We start from the raw sequence: 25,095 nt of genomic DNA, 5'->3' as shown, positions 1-25,095 counted from the left end.
TCAAGTCTGAAGCATACTGATCCCCCTCTGTCCTGGGCTGAGCTACTAAAGTTGCCATAAGTCATTTATGGACCATTGAAGTGCTAGGGACATCTTTCCCGCTAAATTCATCCAAATCGTATGACGTGTAATATTAATACTCGTATGAGTTAGCCTGTCCACTCAAAACCTGTTATAGATACAGTACTGGTATGATGATGCCCGTCCATTAAGAGTTAAAACAGTTTTCTTTTTTTGTTAAAATAATCAAAGAAAAACGCATTATAGTTAATTAGTTCAAAAATGTGTTGAAGCACAAATAGCTTTATGCAGTAAGTAGCTCCATTTTGTTAAAATTTATGGTGAAAGACTAGAACATGTTGAACTCTTCCCATAAAGTATTCACAGTTAACATAACAAAGTCATAAGCACTGCAACCATAGACAAACTGTATGTACTGTATAGGTTATGATACTTGTGATGATACCTTGAGCATAGTCAGTACCTATATTATTTTTGTATTTATCAAATCAAAACCAAAATCTTGTACAAGCTGCTCCATCATGCCCTTTCTAGACCAGGACTATAACTAGAGCACAGCCACTTCAGTGGAAATTTATCTACATAGATTTAAAGTCTGGAAGCCCTGTATGTGGACTCAAGCTATTTAGATTTTTTTGTAAACTTTATTTTTAACTCTTTAATGCTAACATTAATTTTTGTCTCTTTCCTAATGTTTTGTGTATTCTTATATAGATGAAGTCTGTGCTGTCTAACAGAGGAGATCCATAGTCACAACTACCTTGTAGGTACAAGACTTATCAGGATGGAAATTCATTGTATAGGTTTAAGGTACTTATTTGTACAAACTGTTTCATCTGCCATTAGAGAGGCCTCTAACTTTGTTGTCTCCTTTTTGGAAGCCTTTCCTCTGTCTTTCAGACATTACCTAATTTCTGATATTCTGGAAAATTCTTTTCCTAATTTGGAAATATACGGTACTCATCTTGAGTTTAGGAGAGTGTTCCAAACATCTTAAAATTACAAGGAAACACCAGCTCTTTAAAATGCTAAGAATATTTTGTCTCTTAATTTAAAAAGTAATTTGCTGAGAAGTGACTGAAGAGGACAGGAATGATGACTAAAGATGGTTCAACCTGGAATGCACATTAAGATAGGTAATTTATGTCCTAGGTTCAAAGATGAAGGAAATTAATGTAGTCCACCAAAGATGAGACTTAATTATTTCTTGTAGTTAGCCTTTCAAGTAATTTCTCTCAGTAGTCTGTAAACTTTTATGCAAAAATTTATTTGATTCAGTTGGGAGAAATTGTAATGGGTCTGTTTATCATGGTATGCCTATTGATGCATTGTTGAACCAGTGTTGGTCACTTCATAATTTTGATCATTATTCCTAGGATGGAAAGAGTTAACTTTTGAATATGATTAAATTTTGCACAAAACTTTTACTAGTTTTTCAATAATGGTAGTGGTAATGTACCTTATGACAAGGTATACGTAGGTGCCAGTGTATTCACATTTCATAAAAAACATATTAGTCATAATTAGCCTTAATTCCAGTGCTGAATGCCTCCAGAAACATAACATGTGAAGTCTTGAAGAGGGAAGTGCATGAGCGAATGTTGACATGTGAATTCCTTCAGCCCACCTGTAGGTAGTAACTGCCATCCTCATAATTCTGTGTATTTGTCATGCTAAGACTGTCAAAAGAATCCTCCCTTGCTTTGCTTAGCCAGGCCTGAAAAATAAACTCACCATCATCCATCCTTGTTCCTTTTTCAAATTTTCTAGTATCATCAGTTAATTAAGCCCTTGTCTCACCTATTTTCTTGTATTAATTGACTGATTATTCACTTGTTGCTTACAGCCTTAGTTCTTCAGGTGGTTTACTAGCTTTTCAGCTTGCTTAGTTGCAGTTTCTTCCTTAATGGTTTTTTGCTTCTTGCTTCAGCAGCATAATTAAGTAAATTCTTTGCATTTAACGGTATGTGATCATTATATATTGTAAGTACCAAATAGCATTTTCTTCTGTGTTAACTGCCAAGCAATTTAAGTGACAGTTAAAGCTAACAGACTTAACACTGGGTAGCCTTTAGTTTGTTGTGTACATGCAGTGATGATGTTGCGCTGCTTGGGGCCACCACTTTTGCTGTTCCTGTTACTCCTTTGGCCACTGGTGCTGCTGCTGCTCTGATAACAGGGCATGCTGTTCTAGTTGCTCCTTTAATCTCTGTTGCTGCTGAGCATACTGTTGCTTCTACATTGATGACTGGACATAGTCGTCCTGCTATTTCTGCTGTAGTATTCTGCACTACTGACTGAACCTGCAGTTTTGGTGTAGAGTGTTCTAACACATTCTCTGGTTACTATTATTATGACTGCTTAAGCAATTTCTGCTGTGCCACAGTTGCCTGCTGTCAATCTCTTCAGCTCTGCAGTTGCTGCTACCTCCCATGACTGTTTTAATTTCTGTTTTGGATTGGCTAATAGCTTTGCCAGTTAAGAATTCTTGCTGCTAATGCTGGGTTTGCTTTTGATGGCCTGCTAACAGTACAAACAGTACCAGCTGTGGTGCCAATTAATATTTTTGGTTCATCCTCTATGGGTAGATGGTATTCTTCTGAGCATTCTTGTCAAGATAGTCATCTCCAAGCTCTACGTCTGATGCTGTTGTGCAAGCAGAAGAATTTGTTCCCATAAATAATTGGATTTAGAAGGATTCTTCCTCTACAGACGATGTATATTGCAGGGATTCTCACTCCTCTTCTTGTGGACATCCTCTTTGAGGTTTTCATATCAGCACCAAAGGCATTGATCCTATAGACCGAATGATGGCATTAGACTGTACTCCTTACTGGTAATCAACCTGTCCCTGGTGACTCCAGCTGTTAATTGAAGAATCTCTACTAGCAACCTGCTCCAGGCATGTTCTTTACATTGAACTCCTGTTGTCAGCTCATCTCCCTCGACACTGTTTCAGTCCTCTAGTAATCCTTTCTCTGTGGATTGAAGCTCTTTAGTTGTACCAAAAGAAAGCTATCGCCATCACCCATGATCTCTGTGGCATTTGTGACCTGGCCAGGAGGTTCTCATCTTGACACCCCAAAGATGACCTTGGCTGCCTCTGGTCAATTACTCTGAATAAAGCCCACTTCAATACAGCCTGAGGTATCATCTACCTAGTGGAGTTCTCTGATGAGGATAAGGAGGCAGCTGGTGTATGCAGTAAGTGGCTACCTTAACTGCTGTAATGGATTGGGTATGTAATGCCTGAAATCTCCAACAGCCTCAAAGACTGAAGAAGGGAACCTTTGCTGCTTAGCTTTGTCCAAGACTGAATTTCTTCTGGCAAGTGTAGTAAAGGAAAATCTCACAGATGCCACACGTTGAAAATCTCACAGATGCCACACGTTGAAAATCTCACAGGTGACACACTTTGTGTGGAGGGCAGAAAACTCTTGCTTCTTGTCCATCCAGTGGTTGCACCAAACTCTATTAACCGCCTGGATAAGGTACTTTTGCACTAATTTCGATATTTACATTAACCTATGGTTTTTGATAAATGAAATACTTGTTTTCTTATGATTTTATGAAGTGATATAGAACGTTTAACATTATTATAAACACAGCATTAAAGTGTGGTTTATGAACAGACTGCTTGTAAAGAAATTGTGATATATAGGTGAACCGCTGCTAAAGTGATGTCTTTAAATGTTAATGAATGTAGGTGGTTTATTACCTGAAAATATTTTATAGTAATTATTTCTATATGTAGATTTCCCTATACTCAGCACATTATAAGTTCTTTTTGATAGGATCAGAAATATTTCAAAGCAGAGTTGATTTACATCGTGTCATCTCTTAACCCATTTCTTTTTTGTAGTGGTTATGGATGTATTGAGTGAAGGAATTATGAACAAAAGTCTTTGGAACTTATGTGCAGATGATCTGGTGATTACAATGGAAACTGAAGAACTGCAAAGAACGATAAAAGAGAGGCAGAAATCCCTTGAATGTGGTTGTATGAAAGTATATGTGGGTAAAAGTGAGGTCAGGTTGTCCAGCAACCAGGGAGGGACAGGTTATTTATATAAGATAGAAGAGGCCAAGGTTTAAAACAGGCAGAGAATTTCAAACCTTAGGACCTACTTTAATGCAGAAGGGAGGTTGTGAAAGCAGGATAAAAGCGGCTTAGGGGAAATGGAGGGAGATGGCAGAGTTATTGAGGGACAAAGAATGCCAATAAACTGAAAGATCTATTTTACCGTAACCAGATCAGTGATAATGTATGGTTCAGGAACATTGGCTTTAAATATGGAGGAGGAACAGAAACTGGAGCACACACATATGAGGATGCTAAGGTGGACTGTATGGATCTCGTAGTCTGAGCCCCCTTAGGGGAACAGTACCATCAGTGCACTGCAGGCGTTACTCGAGTTTCTCTGCAGTGCTCCTTCGACCACAAGCTGCAACCCCTTTCATTCTTTTTACTGTACTGCCTTTCATATTCTCTTGCTTCTGTCTTACTTTCCACCATCTACTAACAATTGTTTCGTAGTGCGAGGTTGTTCCTCCTGTTACGCTTTAAAACTTTTTTGCTCTCAATTTCCCTTTCATCACTGAATGACATCATAGGCACAAATGCTTTTATAACATTCAATTACATTGGGTGAGAGGCTGAAAAATGAAGAAATTTTGAGTGGCCGGGTGATATAGATTACTGATATGATAAGAGCTTCAGGGTTGAGGTGGAACCTGTTAAGCGTAGGAGCAGCGGAAGATGCTTTTTGCAGAAATTATTGAAGATGTATGAGGGCAACCAACCCCTTACTTAAGGGATAGCAGTGGGGATGAAGGAGAATATTATCGAAGCAGCCAAGCTGATTTTTTTAAATTCGTAAATTGTTTTATTATAAGCAAATATGACTTCAACATACACCCAAAAGAAAGGCAACCTTTATTTGTTCATTGTAGTTGTTCCGACAACAAATTGTCCCAGTGGCTCTTCAGTAGGCTACTAATAATGGTTCTCCTAAGAAGCCAATCCATAATACAAGAGAAAACTACATTGTATTTGAAATATCTGTGATATTTCAAAATTATAGAACCTACCTAATATAACTTGTATAATTTCTATCAGCTAGTTGAGCTGAAAGATGGAGATGACATGCCATACCAAAATAGATAACTGTTGTACTATCCTAGGGAAGAAATCCATCACACACACACACACACACACATATAGTAATATATATATATATATATATATATATATATATATATATATATATATATATATATATATATATATATATATATTGTTTTTTCCTTGCCTGACATTTTGAATATTCTACCAGGCTACCAACCTGCCTTCGGCAAATCTAGCAATCATGAGCCTGAACACTGTACCCTTCAGCCACGACGGCACATACATATACATAAACAATTGTGTAGGCTTCTCATCAATGGAGTCAATATATAGCAGCTCTGGAGGAAAGTATTTCGTACACGCCTCGTCCAGGAACTCAAAAGATGATGAGAAAATGAATTAAAGATATTAAGAAAATAAACTACTTGAATTGATTCAAAGCTATTCATAAAAAAATTACAGCCGACAAATTAAAAGGGTCAGTTAGGTTTAATTGAAGGAATTCCAGAGATAAACTAAAAGAAGTAAAGGTAAGTTAAATTCACAAATTTGAAATGAGATGCGTAAGACAAGCTGGAAGACAACAACTACATTTAAGTCTGTCACTTTTTCCAGTTGATAAACGTTAAACACTGAATTTTGTTTGACTGTAGACATATACTGTAAATAAGCATCGTTGTCTGACAGTGGAGTTTTAAAGAAACGTGACTTTTCATTAACATTTTTTTAAATTGAAGTATCCAATAGGATAAGAAACTCGACGACTCAGAAATATTACTGAAAAATCTTAACACGCTTAGATATTCATCAAAACAATGTGTTATGTGCAAGTGATTTTTTGTAGTCCGGTCACCAATAAATAGATGTCGGTGCCACCTTTGATGTGACGTCTGCTAAAGTGGGAGTGTAGTTTTAGATTCCTTGTTTTCTTCCAGTATACAGTACTTCCCTACGTAGTACCTTCTTAAGATGATAGTCTCGCTAGTTTGGTTGCCGAGATTTCTAGATTAACTTCGATGATGTCTGGGGTTTCGTTGCTCTATGCTGTAACTGTATTGTGTTTATTCGTGTCGAACGTTGAAGAATTTGCATGGCTTTGCGTTAATGAAAAATTTGGTGGTAATTCCAAGAAAAAGGTAAATTTCGGGCTGTTTAATTTTGTTAGTGAAAATATCTCTCTCACCACTGAGTAGTTAGGAAGATGGATAGATGATGATGATATTGGTCGGTGTAGCCTACTCGTGTTTTTACTCAGGGCTTTGATTTTTTCGGATTGGGAAATCCACAGATAAAAACTCCAGTAGCAGGTCTTGATGGATTCTAATTTAATTCGGGATAGTTTATACGATTAATCTTTGCCATCAGTGTGATTTAACTCACGCTGTTCAAATGAAGGTTGCAGTCGTTTACGTGACTTTTTTTTTTTTTTGTAAAAAGAAAAGGTAATTTTTCGGAAGACTCCAGCCAGCCATTTCGAAAGCTTTTCGTGCAGAAATGGCCAGGAAATGATAGGGCACTAAAATAACCTAAAAATACCAACCTAACTCAACCTAGGGGTGTTTACTGGTTAGCCTACAATTTTGCCATATTATCTATGGAGGGGCTGGACGCCTGGTTTTGTCTTGACTTTTAAGTCATAATTTGATTATTTTTCTATGTCATTAGGCATTTGCGAAGATTATGTATTGAGAAGAAATTTTTTGTTTTGATGTTTTACCCAATAAAAATATAAATTTTAATGGGAGGTATGGAGTTCCTGAAAATAACCAAATAAGATCAGATTCACTTTAAATCTTTTGTATTTTTTGAGACAAAAATAGCAAGTAAATGCAGTAAGTCGGTCAAGTCGTCCATTAAAAGGATTTAATTATACTATGGGAAAATTAAAAGATATGGAAATTATCAAGAGTCACTGACCTAGAAATGTTTGGTACTATCATTTCTATACTATTGGTAAGCGCCTTCTGCAGGGGTTGGTAGTTCCGTCAAGTGTTAAAGTTGTATGAAACGCCCATTTATAAACTTGAAGTGGGTCTCATCTCTGTTTCATGGACTAAGCTATGCTTAGGGGAATCAAAGAGGGGGTCATTCATCCATGAGTGAAGTGAAACATTCATGAAATAGAGTAAAGTATGTTTATCCCTGTAAAAATCCATTATTCCATTTGGTAGAAGTTCAGCTGATATGTAACAGACTTCTCAAGATATTCCTTAACATAACCATGTAAGTATGGATATAATTTAGTTCAGTGATTTATAGTAAGAAATAGTCCAATTTTTAAAAATACATCCGTTAATTGTAGTTGTAATAGATACAAAATAATGACAACTTTTTGGTAAATTTTTAGAAAGAGGAACCAGCCCAAAATGGCATGAAAATGTTTTTCTATGTGATTTGGATGTGTTTTGCACGAATATCACCTTCATTTTCCTCGGAAATTAACGGTTTAGACTTTACCGAGCACCTGCCAGTTTCCGGGCTACACTCGACCGCTGACCGAAATCAGCGGAAGAACACCAAAACCAACATGTCGCCCTGTTTATGTAGGTCAGTGAACAGGATGGAAATCAGCGCCGCGCTTTTATCCGTGATATTTAAAGATTCTTGCGCACGCATTTTCTGGCAAGAGGTAATGTTGAGCTGCGCTTAGCCAGAGGGGTTACAGTAAGGTCAGTGTTCTTCCGCCGATTTCGGGTCGGCGGTCGAGTGGGCCCGGAAACTGTAGGTGCCTGAGTAAAGTCAAAAACTGTTAATTTCGAGGAAAATGAAGGTGATATTCGTGTAAAACACATCAAAATCACCTAGAAATACATATTTTCATGTCATTTTGGGCTGGTTCCTCTTTCTAAAATAATACCAACTTTTTTTGGTTGCAACACCAGAAATTCTCATGTGTTCAGTGGGAGTCTGAAAATAATTTTCAAAGTAGCCAGGTCAGTGAAGTTGGAAAAATTCTAGAGTGATTTGAAGACATCATCAGGAAAGCTTATGTTCTCCGTATTGTGGCAGGCACCTGTGTATCGCATGTGCAGTCTTGCTGTTTTTCTGGCATTTTCCAAAATTTGTGGGCTTTCGTTTGACATCAATCCCCGTAAAAGAATGGCCTACAAAATCAGGGTGGATTCCAAACATGTCTGTGTATCCTATCTGGCAACAGATGTGAACCCCAGTAGTTTCTCTTGTGTGCATTATTGCCGGTAAAGTTAGTGTTGGAAAATTAAAAGCCATTAGTTTTATTTTCGGTAGATCTAAGTAATAGATACACGATGGGTATTTAGCGAGAAATGGCAGTTTCTCATAGTATTTTGGGTGCTTATTTACAATTTAACGTTATTTTTGGGGGTCGATTGTAATTAACCCCTGAAGTCACCTAACAAGGGGTTTCCATACGCGATCTTCACAAGACAGAGCACGGTTACGTCTGTTTGGAACAGTTCATATCCCGTCCGGTAAGTGCAATAACTTGTTAATGTAGGGGTATCCTCCCCCTGAGCCAGTACTAAACACGACGAAGGGACATTCCATGTCGTGTCTTAGGTTAGGTTAGCTGTGGTTGGCTTTGTAGCATCCCTATCTGCTGTCTCCCAGGATAGGGTTAGTTAGGTGGAGTCTGGCCATAGGTAAGGACCCAACATCCTCGGTTAGGTTTGGTTGGGGGCAAAGCTTCCTGGTTAGGTTAGGGACCAACCCCTCCCCAGGTTAGGTTAGGTTAGGTCTAGGCTAAGTAAGGGTACAGCCTCCAATGTTAGGTTAGGCAGGGGATCCAGGGCTAGATGAGAACCCAGTCTGCACCCCCCCACCCCAACTAGGTAAGTAACCTCCATCTAGGTTAGGTTAGATTAAGTCCATCTTAATATTTCACAAGTTTTGTGTTATTCCCTACCCAAAAACCTTGTGGTATTTCTGAGCAAGAGCTCCACATGGACCGTTAACCTTGGAAGTTGATTTTTCCTATACTTTTAGTGTTGCAGATAAAGGAGGTGGTGGTGCTCATTGTCAGTCAGTTATTAATAACCTCATCTCTATCCAACATGGTTGGGGACTGTTTGGGAACGCAGGGTTTTGGAAACAGGAGAATGACCAGACAGCCATGTTGTTGTTATGGAATGGTTCCGTGCATGTGCAAGTCGTCAGGGAGCCATATGTTTAAGAAGGGATTGGCTAAGGAACCATACTAACCAAGCGTACCCTAACCTAACCTAACCTAGCAGGCTGTGTTACTTAGTTGGGGGGTCAATCCCCTGAACTTCATGGTGAAGGATAGCCAGTGTACAATTTCTGAGGTTAATTACAGTCAACTGACAAAAAATTAATGGTAAATCCTTGATAAACAACCAAAATGCTACAGTAAAAATCAAGTTCCAAATAATACCCCATGCGCAGCTATTGCTTAGTTATACCAACACTGCTTTTCCACCGTGGTTCCCTAAATTATAGGATCTGAGGGTGGGATCCACTATCTATCAAGTACTCATTTGTTAACAAAATGGTTGTCAGTCGTGTTCAAAGCACACATTAAAACAGGAAAATGTAGAGTAAAAAAATGCATTAATGGTGTAGAGTAAAATTTTATGGTAATAAAATGAATTGCTTTACATTAAATAAGGCCACCTTTACATTTTTATTTAATCAAACTTGCAAGTAAAGGCCGTACATACGTTGCTTATTGACTCTTGTACCAAAGTTTAGCTTGGCATAAGTGATAAATTAACTGCAGTGATCTGTGGTCTACAATAGGTTAGCTTAGAATCTTAAGTTTCCCAAAAATATGTGGGAAGTCAGTATTTACTTTCAATGAGAAGAGTAATGATAGGTACTGGAGGTATAAAGTTAGGAAGAGTTGTGCATGCTATTTTTGCAGGGTGCAGCCAAGCAGGTCATATATTTTAATAGGGACACATCTTATCCTTCACCTGGTACTCCATACTCTGACCCAGCCTGAGGGCCTTTGTCCCCTTGACCCCCTACTTGGTACTGTATAGCAGAAAGATACTTGGGCAAATTCTGCAGCTTAATCAAGTCTTCTGTATATTGTTGATTTACCACTCTTTAGCCTAATTGATATTAGTAGCTCCGCAGCAGCGATTTCCTTCTAACTTGACTTTTTCTACAGTTTTTTTGGTTGCTAATTATGGATTTATCTTCAATGTTTGTCGCACGATTGTAATTAACCCCTGAAGTCCATCCACCAAGGGGTTTCCATAAGCGATCTTCACAAGACAGCACGGGTATGTCTGTTCGGGACGGTTCATATCCTGTCCGGCAAGTGCAATAACTTGTTAACATATGGGTACCCCCCGGGCCGGTACTAAACACAGCGAAGGGACATTCCATCCCCCCCGATGCTAGTACTAAACACGGCAAAATGCATTTAACTCCCTCCTGTTGGCGAATGGCTTCCTCTTGTTTTTCCCCCTCCAGAGGGCGCCCCCTCAACGTAAACATGTCCGCTCCATTTCTGTGTTCTCCCCCACCCAAAATCCCGAATTCCCACAGTCCCCTTTTACTGTTGAGTAGAGTTAGGGGGCAAATAACAGTTGGCCGACAACAAACAAACTCACCGTCAGTATCAGAAGCCCTAAAATTGTAGAAAAAACCAGTTTCCAAGGTAATAACAGGCACGGAGCTAGTACTTAGAATTACCGTGCAAATTAGCCCAAAGCAAAACCAGGCAGGAATAAAACTGACCCGTCAGAAGTAGTGGCAGCTCAAAGTGAACTGTCTCAATCCTCCTATCATTATTTGTGGTCTTGTATATTTTTGGTTTTAATTAGGTTCTTATGACAAATTTTAAGTCAATATAATATCCATCTTGCTGCTGAACCACTCATTTCCCTCTTTTCATACTGTTTTAAGCACTGAATGGCCGGAAGTGCTTCAGTGCTTGGCCTTGAAGCCAAATTTTCATAAATTAGTCAGTCTTAATACAATACTGCAAAATTAACCTGAAGGTTGTCTAATGCTTCATCATCTGCCATATGAATAGTTGTAGATAACATTTCTTACCATTATTTATTTAAATGTATTTTTACTATTTGATATTTACATTGCATGTACCATTTATTGTTTATTTGGCTGTGAGTGTTTTATGTATTTGCTGGTGTCAGTTAGATAACTGTAGCCTTTAGTTTACTGTGTAGATTATGTTTTGAAAGATCAAATTTTCACATTCTGGGGATCTACAGTAAGTTGGCAATGCAAAGCATGCAATTATTGGTGTTTTATATGGATGATGCATCTAGTAAAGCAAAAATGGAGACTATTTTAAAGTTTAGTAGAGTTGACATTTGAAAGTTGTATTGTTTAGGAATTAAATGTAATGTTAACTTCTTTAGTATTTATTAAGCTTTCATGTAATGATGTAATCAGTAAAGATAAGTATTTTGGAAATGACACTAAGAATTTAGAGAAGTTTGCCATTCCCATAAGCTCAAACCCTGTGCTTTTGAATGGAATATAGCTGAACTCCCAAACCTGTTTCCACTCCCACAGTTGTTGAACATGTGACCATTATCCCTGTGCTACCCATGCCAAAATTACAGGTCAAAATTCCAGAATTTGATGGCAGAAATCGTAAATGGCCTGTTCTTTGGAAGGTCCTCAAGTTTGAGGCATGTTAAATACTATGAAATTTGTTGCTTGAAGGTCTAGCTTGAAGGTAATGCGTACCAAGTTGTAAGAATACATATTACTAGTCAAAATTGTGGCATTTCAAACCATCGGATACGTGAGAAAATAATTTTCATTTGAAACATTCCCTGCTTTGGGAAGTAAAAACTTGTCCACCCCCAAAACACAACTACGAGGAGTTGCTGAGTTGAAATATCATGAAAATAGTAGTTGTTGCAAATCAGTAATAATGGCATGTACAGTATATTGAACAGTGTGCTCCCATCATCACTATCATTATAACTCAAATTCAGAGAATCAAAAGTTCCTAACAAGTAAATATGATAGCTTGGATCTTATGCTGTCTCAGATATTTGAAAGTTTGAATTGAAGTATGCTTTAGATTTGATGATTTTACAGAACAAGGTCAGAATAACAAAGCCAGACAAGTTGACCAGAATCCTGCCATTATAATGGCTACGTTTACTTCTAATTGAAGTTCTTCCTTCAGAAATAAAAGTTGTAATCAAAGCAGAAATAAAAGGTGAAATCAAAGATGACACCAGTCATCTAGGAAATCGGCAATCCAGAAGCCATACATTTGTAAAGAATGTCACCCTTCAAGTGTTGTAAGGATGCATTCGCACTGCAATAAATCGTCATTAACAGACATGGCAATGTACTGCGTGCATGTGACAAATGCAAGTCAGTGACTTATTGATAGTCCTAGTCAGTACTTAATACAATTCTCCAACATTTGCCAAAGTTCGTTCTCCACACGGGGTTCATGACTATTTTCAGCCTCTCTGTGATATGTATGCGGTAAGCTAAGCTGCCAACATGGCTTTGTCATGTTTTACTGTAATGTGGATGGACTCATAACAGTAGAATTATGGAGGGGAAGGTTGTTGTTTTAATTGTTTGCAGTTTGTCGCTCCTCAGCATTGTGTATGTCAGGTTGAAATGTAGAAACTGGTGGTGGTTATCACCTTTTGATGTAAATCTTTCCTCATTTTGTGAAGAGGTTACAATTAATTGTGAGTACAGTAGTAGTGTGATTAGGCAAAGCAAGAGTTACCATCATTTTGCAAGGAGCTTCATCTAGTCTACAACTTAGATATCGAATAGTTTGCCTAGTGCAGTTGTGGGATCTTCGCATCTCCAAATATTTTTGTAAGGAGCAAACTCATTCCTGCTCTCTGCTTACATCTCCTGATGTATTGGTTTTGTATTCTTTTCCCTCATATATATTTATAAATTGCTTTGTCCTGTAACTTGTCTCTCCATGTAGGTTGATTTCCCGTTGGAGCTCTCTTGGGTTTATAATCTAGGGACTTTGGCCATGAAGGTTTTTTACCTGATGATGTAAAAAAAAAAAAACTTTTAGTTCAAGCTAGTGCAGATAATGCTTACACCAGGTTCAGCTCAAGTTGTTAGCTCTCGACAGCACAAGGATGTGAGTTAGCTGACTGTTCACTTAGTAGTGACAATTTTTCAATCGATCCGTAATATAATAGACACTGGCCATACGAAAAAAAAAAAAAGTTTGTTTGGTTATGTACCATGGTATCATTACTGTTTAGCACTTTAGTGGTGCTCTCATTCATGATCTTAGGGCATCCATTGTTGTGGTGTAACGCGCTGTCTATTCACATTTGTGCAAGACCTCAGTTGTGAATTTAATGGTGCTCCAAATCTTTGGAACATTCCAAGAGAAGTAGCTATTCGCAATTACAGTAGTCCAAGATTAACAATACCATGTAGTTGATTTATTTTGTAGATTAGATAAGTTGTCCATTGGCAAATTATTATGGTGCAGGATCCTGCTTTGTGGAGCCATTATGATGTCATATTTTCAATACTTGAAACTTGGGATTCATGAACATGTTCCATAAAACCTTTTGAAGGTCATCACTTATAAGAAAAGAGTCTCCAAAAACAAAGTCTTGCTGTATGTAATGCATCTTACAAGAAACCATGGATTTTGTCCCTTAAAGATTTACACATTAGTCCATCTTTAACTACCTGTTATGATAATAGAATCCTAATTACCCTTTAGAACTAAACCTTGGGAGGCTTTTTCAGACAGAGAAAAGCTTACTTATTAGTACAAATGGTTGAATCTTCAAGTGACTATTATATCTGATCACTGGGGTGTACCAGTGTTATGCTCTGTTTGAGTAGTTTGTTTCAGAGCTACTTAACCACTTTTTTGTTACAAAGGACATTACATATTATCATGTTAAATACACTCATAATCTGGAAATTTAAAAAGCCTACCATGAGACTTAACTGATGTCTTTGAAATTCCAGAATGTTTAGATGGATAGTCCAGTACATTTTGCTTGTTTCTCTGTGTGGTACATAAGCACATAAATTAGCAGTTGAGAGCACTATAGCTGCTTCAGCAATAGAAGTAGGATATATTGAACTATCATAAAGATTGATGGCTCTTACCATGAGTCACCTAATGTCGAAGAACAGAATTAAGTTGTTGCAAGTCGTCACCTAATGTGTGAGACTGAAATTAAATTGAAAGCTTAAGGTACAGGCTCGTGGCTGCTGTAGCATTTCTGAGTCATTACATAGAGGCTATTGAAATGTTCTGGTACTGTACCTTGTCTGGTCATCCGTTAAGCATTTGACAACTTAAAAATGTAGCTTCGATGCACCTAAAATTTGTCAAGGCTTCTGTTTTATATATTCATTGATGTACTGTACTGGTGGTTTGAGCATGGTTTTACTATTGTACATGTGATTTTAGTTAAGCAGTTACTTGTGATTTGTGATGTGGTGGTGATTAGGTGAATAAACATCATTTGGCAATTGCTTTTTTTCGAGACTGGGGATACTGTACATGAATATAATGCATGAGCTCAGTATGCGCCTTGTATATGATACGGTGCAAAACTTAGGTGGATTATATTAGCCATATCCACAGCTGAATATTAACAAATTTAGTTTTCAAGTTTAAACATTGCATAGTGTTGTAACCCAGCTTGATAAGTTTGGAGTAGTGAATTCTCAAGATTTCAGTACTGTATATGGTAAGATAATAAGTTGATAGTATAGTAGTTGCAAGGTTTAAGGGTTCTGTTTTCAGGCTCTTTCATAATTGTACAATTTGTATTTTCAGAATGTGGCAATAACTTCTGGACAAGAACAGGTTCTTGAATCTTCATGCAGGTATATGGGGTACCTTGACATTAGGATGAAGGTGAACCTTATGGTGTGTTGAGGACAGCCCAAAAGAAATGTACTACACCATAGCATTTATTGAAGGTAATCATTTTAATCTAAGCGAAGGTAAGAAAATCTTATTGTTTTACATTAACGATCTTATGTCATAAGTGACTTGTAGAGGGCATCAGAGAGAATTTGTCAGAACTTGTAAAAGCAAAAGCATTTGTGTTACGGAGATAATGTGGAAGATACTGCTGTGAAATAAGCAGAATAGAACTCGTCTGAGGTTGTTGGAAACATGAATTTATTTTTACTGCTTAGATTGGAAGTGCCTCTCTAATACCTGATAACCAGATTGCCAACTAAAGACTAGTGAAGTAGGTGAGAAGATTTTTTAAGTTGATCACTAGTAAGTATTACTTTCTTCTCATGTATGCATATTACGTGATATTTACCATGATTAATTCTGCTAACTACTCATACTCACAACCATGCAATTGATTTTGGACAAACAGGATTTTTATAGGACAGTTAGCTGTGTAGCCTATGTGCCAATTACCAATTGAAACAGTCCTTAATTACATTGTCCATGGTAATGTAGGAGGATCATCATGTAGGGACCTTAAAGGCTCTGATTACACTAGCTGTGCTACATCTGTAGCAGAAGGTGAATTGGTTAAATAAAATTCCCAACAGAAGTCAAATTTTTAGGTTGTTTGAAAAGTGCTTGGAAAGGAATGTTAAATACAGCAAGTACGAAAAACTTGAAGATTATGAGAGACATCAGGACCTGAGCAACAGTGTAAAGATTCTATTATGGTTATATTCAGGTAAATAAGGCTCAGAGTAATTAGTACATTAATGTCTTCAGGTGAATTTAGAATGTTCTGTTAATGGTGAGCTGTAAGATTTTGTATCAACAGACCTTACAGTCTATGCTATGTTGTGATATTTTGTTTTACCAAAGAACTTGTATAAAAGCAAAGTATTTTTAAATTTTAATGATCATTGCTGAATTTCATGTTCAAATTTTATTTAATATTGAAACTTTAACTTGTTTGCTTTATGCCACATTTGTGTTGATGGTTTCCACTCCACCTATGAGTGTATGGGTCCCCATCCTCCACCCTTAAGTGCCACATGTATTTATGAGTAAACTGTCAACATTAAAGGAAAACTGATTCACTGATTTCCACTCCAGCAAGCAATTTTTCCATCAGTTATTTGTTGATTGCTGTTATACCCACCGCTGAACTGTACTATTTTGAATTCTCAGGGCTGCATGTTTATCATGTAACAGTTTTCTGGACCTTGGCTTATAAGTTGTACGTGTTTACAGCCTTTTTCATGTTGTCAACTAAGATCTTGGATTTAGCTGCTTCCAGATGTGTATAGGGACAGAAGATTGTAGGTAAAACAAAATTGGAATATGTAGGCAGTTTTGAGAAAATTTTGAAATTGAAGTCTAAAGTGAAATACATTTAAATACAGCATTGACAAGTTTGAGCTCAAATAAGTGTGGTTAAGTAGCTTGTTAAAGTAATTTATATTTGAGAATTTTTTTTTTTTTTTGTTAGGTGGTTTAATCATACCTTTGTCACATGTGCAGCTTTCATGGAACCTTTTAAATACAGTTCATACTAATAACTTCGGGAATTTTGTAGTTTCACTTTGTCTCTGCTTCTCTTAACTTGTAACATTATCTGCATACTGTAAATTAAGTCATGTTTTATATTAAAAATTGCAATAACCTCTCTCCCCTGCCCCCTGGTATTTTTTCCTTATACTGTAAATCCTTCACATTTTCCCTTTGTGCACATTTTTACCCTCTGCAGTCTTGTACTTTTGTTTGCCTAGTGTTTCTCAAGATTCTCTCTTGCTGTTTGCTTCATTCATTCTCCATTATTGTGTTCATTATTGCTCCATTTTTATTTTCTTTTTCATTGCCGTGTGTTTTCTCCTTGAATGTCAGCTCATTTGCAAATTTCTTTTCCTCATTCTGTCTAATTTGCTGTTTTGTCCGAGTGCTCACTTTATTGTCATTAACTCTTTGTTCATTAGCTATGGTTTTGCTTTCATGTCTGTTGCCCTCAAGTCCACATTTATGTCCTTGCCAATAAAGTACTGTACTCTTATTTGATCAGGATCGGTTTTTTTTCTCACTTGCTGCATATTCAGTCTTGCTTGTGATTTTGTTATATTGTAACATTGATTGCTCTTTTCTCTTTGCATTTTCATGGTGGCTCTGTTTTGCTATAGTGAGTTTGGTTTGCGTGAAGTTTGCCCAACTTCTGTTTTTGCCAAATCATATACCCATTGTTTGCTTGTTTATATCTTTTGTCTGCTCACTAACATTGTTGTGTTGTATAACTGCTATTTTCCCTGCGTTAATTTTCTTTTGATTTTTGTTTGGTCTGTTAATTTAATTGGGCTTACTCATTCTTACTGCCAGGTTGGTTTAAGTTTTGGCCACTCTTGCTATAGTTTTTTTCGAGTGAAGATTTTGATAATTCCTGGCATATTTTACTTTTTGTATGTATCTTTAAGTAGTTAATGGCTTTTTTTGTGCTATGCAGTATGGTGTAGTAGTGGTTTGAATCTGATTACAGTATAGCATTATTGTTTTTTGCTTGCAATAACGTTCGTCACTTTGGTCCTTGCTTTTTGTTTTGCTAGAAATATCTTTATGTAGTGGGATTTCATGTTTTTCATAAAAATTTTTGTGGTTTGAGTCCATTTACTATCGGTTCCCTGAACCTTTCCCCTCCTTGAATGAAGCATATGAACACAAGCTAAGGATCTTGCCACTCTGTCATCTATGTACTAGACAGAGTAGGAAGTTATGGGGGTCACTGAATCCCTTGCTTGCCATTGTGACTAGGATTGTGAGATTTGCGTTTGTGTTGTTCCACTTCAGTCTGTTGACAGACAGCCTTCACCTAAGAAGCAAGTCCCCTATGTACTGCATAAGGCAATGGTATGTATTTGTGCAGGAACAAATATAAATGTTTAAAATTTTATTTAATTTTTCCTAGGTACATTATTAAAAAAAAAAAAACCTTTTATTGCAGTTATCACCTCAAGCACCCCATTTGCTGAAGGAAAAGAATGCTTTGAGTTGGGAGATGGAGTAAGGGGTGTTTTCCACTCAATCTTTGTAACACCAGTTAACTGCCTTCTTAGCATGTTTAATGACAGACTCCCAACTTGTGCTGGAGAAAACTCCTTTTTAAAAGGATTAAGTTTGTACACCTAGGAAAAATGTTATTTTGAGACTCCCTTTTGATGAAATATTGATGTGCCATGTAACTCTAGTTCCACATATTTAAAACCCTGTAGGGGGCGGTAGTGCTATCAAGTGCATTTAATGTGGTGCATTTTAGGCATTATTAAAGGGTCTTTAAAGTACCCCTAACTGCAACCACTTTCATTCCTTTTACTGTACCTGTGTTCATATTCTCTTTCTTCTATCAGACTTTCCACCCTCTCCAACAATTGTTTCATTCTGCAACTGTGAGGTTTTCCTCATTACACCTTTCGAACCTTCTTAGGCTACTTTTGCACAATGTGTGTTGTTGCTGCAGATAGATGTGTTCACTTGTGCAGCGGTTTTTTAAATGTTGCTGCACACAGCTGTGTTACGCAGAATCAACAACATTCGTGACTTGTTTAATACTCAGTCTATGGTATGTATTTTTTCAAGTATATTTCTTAATATTTGCTGTTATAAAAGTTGAATACGATAATAATTGATACTCAGTAACTTAACCATCAAATATTTTATTTAACAAGAGTAGATTACATGCTTATTTGAAAGTGATGAAAGTAAAATACTGAGATTAAGGCAGAATCGTAAAATCTTGATTGTACTCCTCTGTCATGTCTGAACACTGTGAGTTTGATGGGCCTCCATTGCATACTTGCCCTCTTTGATCCTCATAGTTTTCTTTGGTGGTCAGTGATGGCTGTCTGAAATGAGAACTTGGTTCTGGAGAAAGGTTTGAAATGAGAACTTGGTTCTGGAGAAAGATTAGGAGATTGTCTTGAATGGGAACCTGGTGTTGCAGAAATCACAGAAGGTTGGCTAGAACAAGAACTGGATGTATAAGGATGCACAGGCAAAGGTGGTCTGCTATGATAGCTTGGTGTTGCAGACTTTCCTCCATGCAGATAGTCCAATTCCGACTTTTGTAGTCTGAGACTTTTATCCCATAACACTGGTTTCATCTTCACTGAAGATAAGAGATCTATATCGATTTCACGTTCCATTATAACAAGACGTACCGACGTTAGAGCATAGACCTCTACTGGAGAGTAGTTCAGCACGCTGCTAAGTGCGTATGATATGCAGGATGTGAGGATGTGTGTTGACCATGATGGTCCACTGGCCACTGCATCTATCTGCGTCGACGCATAAGCATGGTGGAATCACACACATGCAAGATCTGAATGACTCCATAAGATGTGTAAGTCGACTGCTGTCTGTGTCACTGCAATGCAGCTAACTGCACTGGCACAACAGTGTGAAAGTGTCTTTACTGTCGGTTTCCTTTTCAGCGTTGAATGACCTCATAGGTCCCAGCGCTTAGGTTAAATTCTATATTCTGATATTATATATTTAGAATCTGATTACTGTAGTGCTAAATTTTGTATATTAACCTGCTTTAAGAATCAAATTAAAAATTTTGAGATGTAAATAAAAAGTGAATTAAGAGAATAAAATTCATATTAAAGGCAAATCTCAAAAATAACTTCTAAACTGTGTGATTTAGAAAAGTGATATTGTTTGAGTTATGCTATACCTGACAGACTATTGTACAAAGCTATAATCTTAGGCATCAACAAGAACTTTCAAAATTATTGTAAAGCCCAGCATACATAACTTAAGGATGTACAAAGGCAAACTTCCAACAGAGATTAAAATATAAAAATAAATAAATAATAAAAATATGAAAATCCTTTTAACATTTGAATTTTACAAAAAAGAAGAAATTTTAAAATTTTGTTTAATTTATATTCTGAATTTTAATATACGGTTTTAGCATATATGTAGGGAAGTCTGAGTAAATGTATTTATTGTATGAGAGCATGTGCTCATGTGCAGTTTTAATTTCATTTTAATTCATTCATCTTAGTATTGATGATCTATTGGGTCCTAGCGCTGACTTCAGGCCTAGACCTAGTATTTTAATCAAATTCTTCTGGGCTAGCTCCTATGAGAGCTGAAAGTCAGCTCAGTGGTCTGGTTAAACTACTTTAATAATAATAATAATAGACCTCCACTCCATATAAGCCCATGATAAAAATTTAAAATCTAGACAAAAACATTAAATATGGACCATGAAATAACTCTGTGCTTGAATACTGCCCTGTTGTCATATGGTTCTGAGGAAAAGGTGGTGTTTGAGGGAACAACATACAAGGTTATGGGCTAAGCCAGGTTCTTTGATAGGCCTGTGTTACCGGTATGAAGGTTCATTAATACAGGAACTTGCCAAGCAAAATTGTGATGGGCAGTTTGCTTTTAAAAAGGGTCTAATGATAGGTGTATGACTCCTTGATCTGTTTTTTTTTTCTAATGTCTTTTATTATGGAATTGGACTACAGTAATTCAGTTTCATGGCAACTGTTATTTTTTATATTTATCTTGAAAATTGTTCAAAATGCAAATATTTCCTTAAACCTTTGTACCATAATAAACTTTTCTGGCAAGTTTTCAGATTAAAATCCCATTCTGTATTCATGAATATTTTTAAATCTTTCCAGAGATCAAGTCTTATACAGTATGATGAACATTGTATTTCTGTGTAAGGAACATGAAAACTGGATATTCAAAGCTGTAAATGTGAAGAATTTTCAACCATGTAATGAAAGGTAAATGAGCTTAAGAATTTTTTATTTTATCTATAATGAATGTTCTAAATCTTGTCAATTTAGAGAGAACATTCACAGGTAGACAGAAGGGTAAAATACAGGGCAACATTAAAATATTCATAGATGGACTGCCCTCTCACTCTTCTGTTGTTGACATGGACTAAGTATGGACTACAGTACGTGTGAAATTAAATGAAACAAAACTGTAACAAACATTACTTTTGTTATTAGCCCAAAAAAGTAGCATTTAATTAAAGACTCCCAAGATTAGTCTATTAAGTAGACAGAAGAATGAAAGTAAAGCTGCAAATAATGCCTATGATAGTATTTAACTGCCTCGACTTGGATAGTCAATATAGCCAACAACTGTCCTTTTCTAGCAGTGCTTCTGTTGTCGCAGCTGAATTACGAGTACTGTAGTAGAATCAGCCACTTAAAGGAATTATGATATGCCATCGTAAATATTTGTAATTTTCATTGACTCGAGAAGTGCTCTAATATCTCTACAAATTTATTATCCTAAAATTACCTTTGCACAAAAAATATACTGTATATTCACTCCACAAAAAGTAGTACATTAGATTCCTGCACCCAGTTGGGCATTAAAGGAAGTGAAGGCAATATGGCAGCCAAAGCTATAACTGCCATGACAAGATCACATATCAAGCCATACTACAGTATGTGTTTAAAAAGTTGCATAATAATTAAACAGCCATAATAGAAAATTTCTTCACAAATCAAGGAGTTTAATCAAACCACTGAGATAAATAATCTAGCTTTAACAGGGCTTGGCCTGAAGGATTAGTCTTTGTTAATAACAAGGTTTTGATTGTTTGTATTGAATTAGTTCTTGAAAAATGTTATAATTGGGTTAATTGAAAATGGAAGTTTAAGTTTCTCTAAAACCAGACATTCATTGTTTTTATTTGGACATTGACACTAAAAATTTTTTGACACAAAATTTTAATAGATAGTTACTCTTCAGTCTCTGATACATTTATTAGATTGTGGACTTTTCATCAAGTATCCAAGGGTCAGAGTAATTCAGATATAAAAATGGCTTGTCTGGTTTTTATATGCTGTTATGCAACACTTGGCGTGTGGATTATTAAAACAGTTGCAGCTTTGCAGGCTTTATCTGCTTCATTTCCTTTGTCATCTAAATAAGTAGGAATCGAAGATATTTCTTTGTCTTGATCTTAAAATTTGTGGAAGTGATATGTTGTGCTTTTTTTTTTTTTTTAATGTTTTCCAGAGCACTTATAGTCACTAAAAAATTACTAGTTTCTTTGGCGAGATATCTGAAATAATTTTAATGGCTGGTCCTCTTGCACATAATTCTATGAAAACCATTTTAGGCAAGGAAAACTGGTATGTACAGTTGGTAGATGACTGCAAATCCTACACTTTGAACCCTATTTATTTTTATATCTCTTTCATGGTGTGGTGCATATGCAAAGTTTTTGGATAAATATTTCAAGTGTAGATAAACATTTCAAGTGTAGACACATGCACATAGGCCAAGGAAGAAGGCACTATTACTGGAGGAAGTTATTTTTGCGGAAATGTAAAATGTAAGAATTAGATAAATGTTCCCATTTAGTTATGTACATTGATGCCTTATAGCTTATAGACTGTCACTGCATGCAGCTGAATAAGTTGAGCAGTGATAAATCAAAAGAGCAGCCCTTGCAGAAAGTTGAAACAAACCTGTTTGAGGAAGAGAAACATTGCTGCATTGCCTAAAGGATACAAGTCTATCATCATGCTCTTCTGCATATAGGCCGATATGTTACCTTGGTTAAATCTGAGGTTTTGAGAAGCTGCTCTCGTAAGTGTTGAAGATACCTACTGCCAGCTTTACAGTTTGAATTTTGTAAAGGTCTGGGATTTGTGATGCACTCTTATCAGGACTTACAATCTTGCAGAGTGCCTTCATTTAGGGACCCAAGGGGTCCTGATGGATAGTATAGTATCTTTGTCATTTCAGGTGTTCAAGGTAGTGTTTTTGGACCCTTGTTTGTGTGCTAGTGGTTGTAGGTCTTTCATTGTAGAATCCTTGAATGGAGATCCAACATGTATTCAAGAGTGAATTAGGCTTTAGGCATGAAGCATAAAAACTTTCAAAGCATGACAGTCAATCCAGAATACCTGCCTTTGCATCCTGATTATAATACTGTATTTTAAATATGTACAGTAGTTTTAAATGTCAGTGACTTAAGAATTTAGGTGTAGTTTTTGACGAGATTGATTTTTGAGAAGCAAATATGCAATGCTGCTTGTTTCTCAGAAACTCAGGATTTTGTGGAAATGTTTGAGAATGTTTAGGACGAGCTGTCATAGCTTTTTTCCCCTTGTGTAATGTACTTTTCTCTTAACTGTATGTGGTCTACAGGTGCCGAGAATGAACGCTTAAAATGTTTTGGGATGAAGACTTCATTATTTTTCTTCCTTGTGTAAGAGTACTGTTTTCTCTTTTGTGGTCTTCAGGTGCTGGCTATCATCTCTATAGCTATTCAGTGTTATAAGTTAAGTTTATATTTAGCAAAATCTTAGACTTGTAGATGTTGTTCCTCTGACAAGGATGGTTTTGGAAAATTACCATCTAATATGCTGTTGAATAAAAAATGTTCATTTAAGCTGGGAGAGAACCCTACTAGAAACTCAGAAGCAGCAGGGAGAGAACACCGAAGAACTTGCCTGAAACTCATCTGTGTCATGTAAATTTTTTTTTTTTTTTTTTTTTTTTTACTTAACACTTAAGCATGAGATTCTGGAATTTTTGTGGCTTTCCTGCTTTGCAGAAAGGGTGTATTTTCTACATAAGGGTAAAATGGAAAAAGTGTTAGCATTACTCACTAATCTGCTAATTGGTATCACATTATAACATTATTAGTTTTTTAGTTTTAACAAAAAGAGTAAAAATATTCTACATCGGTATATTTTCTGAAGGGTAAGCACTCTTAACATTATCACAGAAAAAAGGTTTTATCACTTTCCTCCTGAAATTTGACATTTGAAGAAAAACTTATGGGAAATAATTTTTTTTTTTTGCTTACAAAATTCTTTCCATCTAGGTTCAAAAAATAATTTTTGCTTAAATTATCTTTCCATCGATCTAGGTTCAAAATATGACACACATGACTAGTTTAGTGTCTCTTCCGTTTTCCCTTCCTTGTTGACAAGACCGTTCCAGCACCTTCCACCACCTGAATTTGAGGGAATTCCCTGGCTTGAAGTTGATGATCTTCGTGTAAAAAGCCAGATTACGCAGGCTTGAATTCACATTCTCAAACAAACTGCAAAGGGAAAATGAAGATAAAACAATTTGTTTTGTAAACCTGTGAAGCAATGTTTTTGAGACAACCAAGAAACACAAAATGGGCAAAAGTATAATGTACATCTGCTGCTTTACCAGTGCAACATTGGGACATTTATATTTTTTGTATTTAAATGACAAAAGATTTATATATATATATATATATATAAGATGAAAAATTTTTTTTAACCATCCAAACTATTCATTCTTACTCTAAAGTGACTTATCTTAAATTGTGCGACTTACCTGCCAATAAAACTAAAATTTTAATATCTTTTGTATTTTGACATCAGTCATTCTTGCTATATTCAGTATTATATAAACTTGCTGTTGTAAACCAAAATGTTTTAAAAGTTTTTGTTACACATCTAATAAACCTGACATACATAGTAGTACTACTGTACTGTAGTACTTTATCTCGTGTTTTAGGACAAATACCCTTACCCTTGCCCATCAATGCTCTTACAATATATAAAGTGATAATGTATCGGCACATATCAGAAAAACTTGCTCACTTGTTCCAAGTTTCAATTTTTTATATAGATACAATGGTAGACTTGATATTTATATAACAGCTGTAAAAAAAAAAAATTACAAAAACACCTGCAATACTCTCACATTGTCATGCACAAATTTACTTGAAGTGGCTATTTATCTGCAGTATATGTGGTTTTTCATCTTCACCTCTCAGGTTAGGAAAATGTTATCAAGTTTGTGTGGAAATGTTTACCTTTGATCATAAGCTCGAGCCCAAACTTTATAATTACTACCATTTCTGTAATTTAATTTTAATCGGATAAATCTGATATAACATTTCAGGATTTAAAACTTCTTTATTCCTAGATGGGCTTGCACAGTCACCATAGTATTTCTCCATGCATTTGCCAATAAATACCCTTATTTCTATAGTTTAAAATGCATCAGTGTAATGGAATACTGTACAAATTTTAGGCCAAAGGCC

The 25,095-nt window shown here is 36.2% G+C and overlaps 2 long non-coding RNA genes across 4 annotated transcripts in view; one reads left to right on the top strand and one right to left on the bottom strand.

Moving 5' to 3' along the window:
* Positions 1-6,016: 6,016 nt before the first annotated feature.
* LOC136844399 (uncharacterized) lies at positions 6,017-20,825 on the top strand. The gene is made up of 3 exons (XR_010854864.1): positions 6,017-6,285; positions 14,895-15,040; positions 20,708-20,825. It is a non-coding gene; the product is annotated as an uncharacterized lncRNA (long non-coding RNA).
* Positions 20,821-25,095, bottom strand: part of LOC136844398 (uncharacterized) — a 41,138-nt gene continuing 36,863 nt past the window's right edge. For all 3 annotated transcript variants that reach the window (XR_010854862.1, XR_010854861.1, XR_010854863.1), the window contains one exon: positions 20,821-24,114. This is a non-coding gene — a long non-coding RNA (uncharacterized lncRNA). The remainder of the gene's footprint in view (positions 24,115-25,095) is intronic.

Source organism: Macrobrachium rosenbergii, chromosome 12 (assembly GCF_040412425.1).
Source record: "Macrobrachium rosenbergii isolate ZJJX-2024 chromosome 12, ASM4041242v1, whole genome shotgun sequence".
NCBI lineage: Eukaryota > Metazoa > Arthropoda > Malacostraca > Decapoda > Palaemonidae > Macrobrachium > Macrobrachium rosenbergii.
The sequence above is the reverse complement of the archived record's forward strand: the minus strand, read 5'-3'. Positions and strand labels throughout refer to the sequence as shown.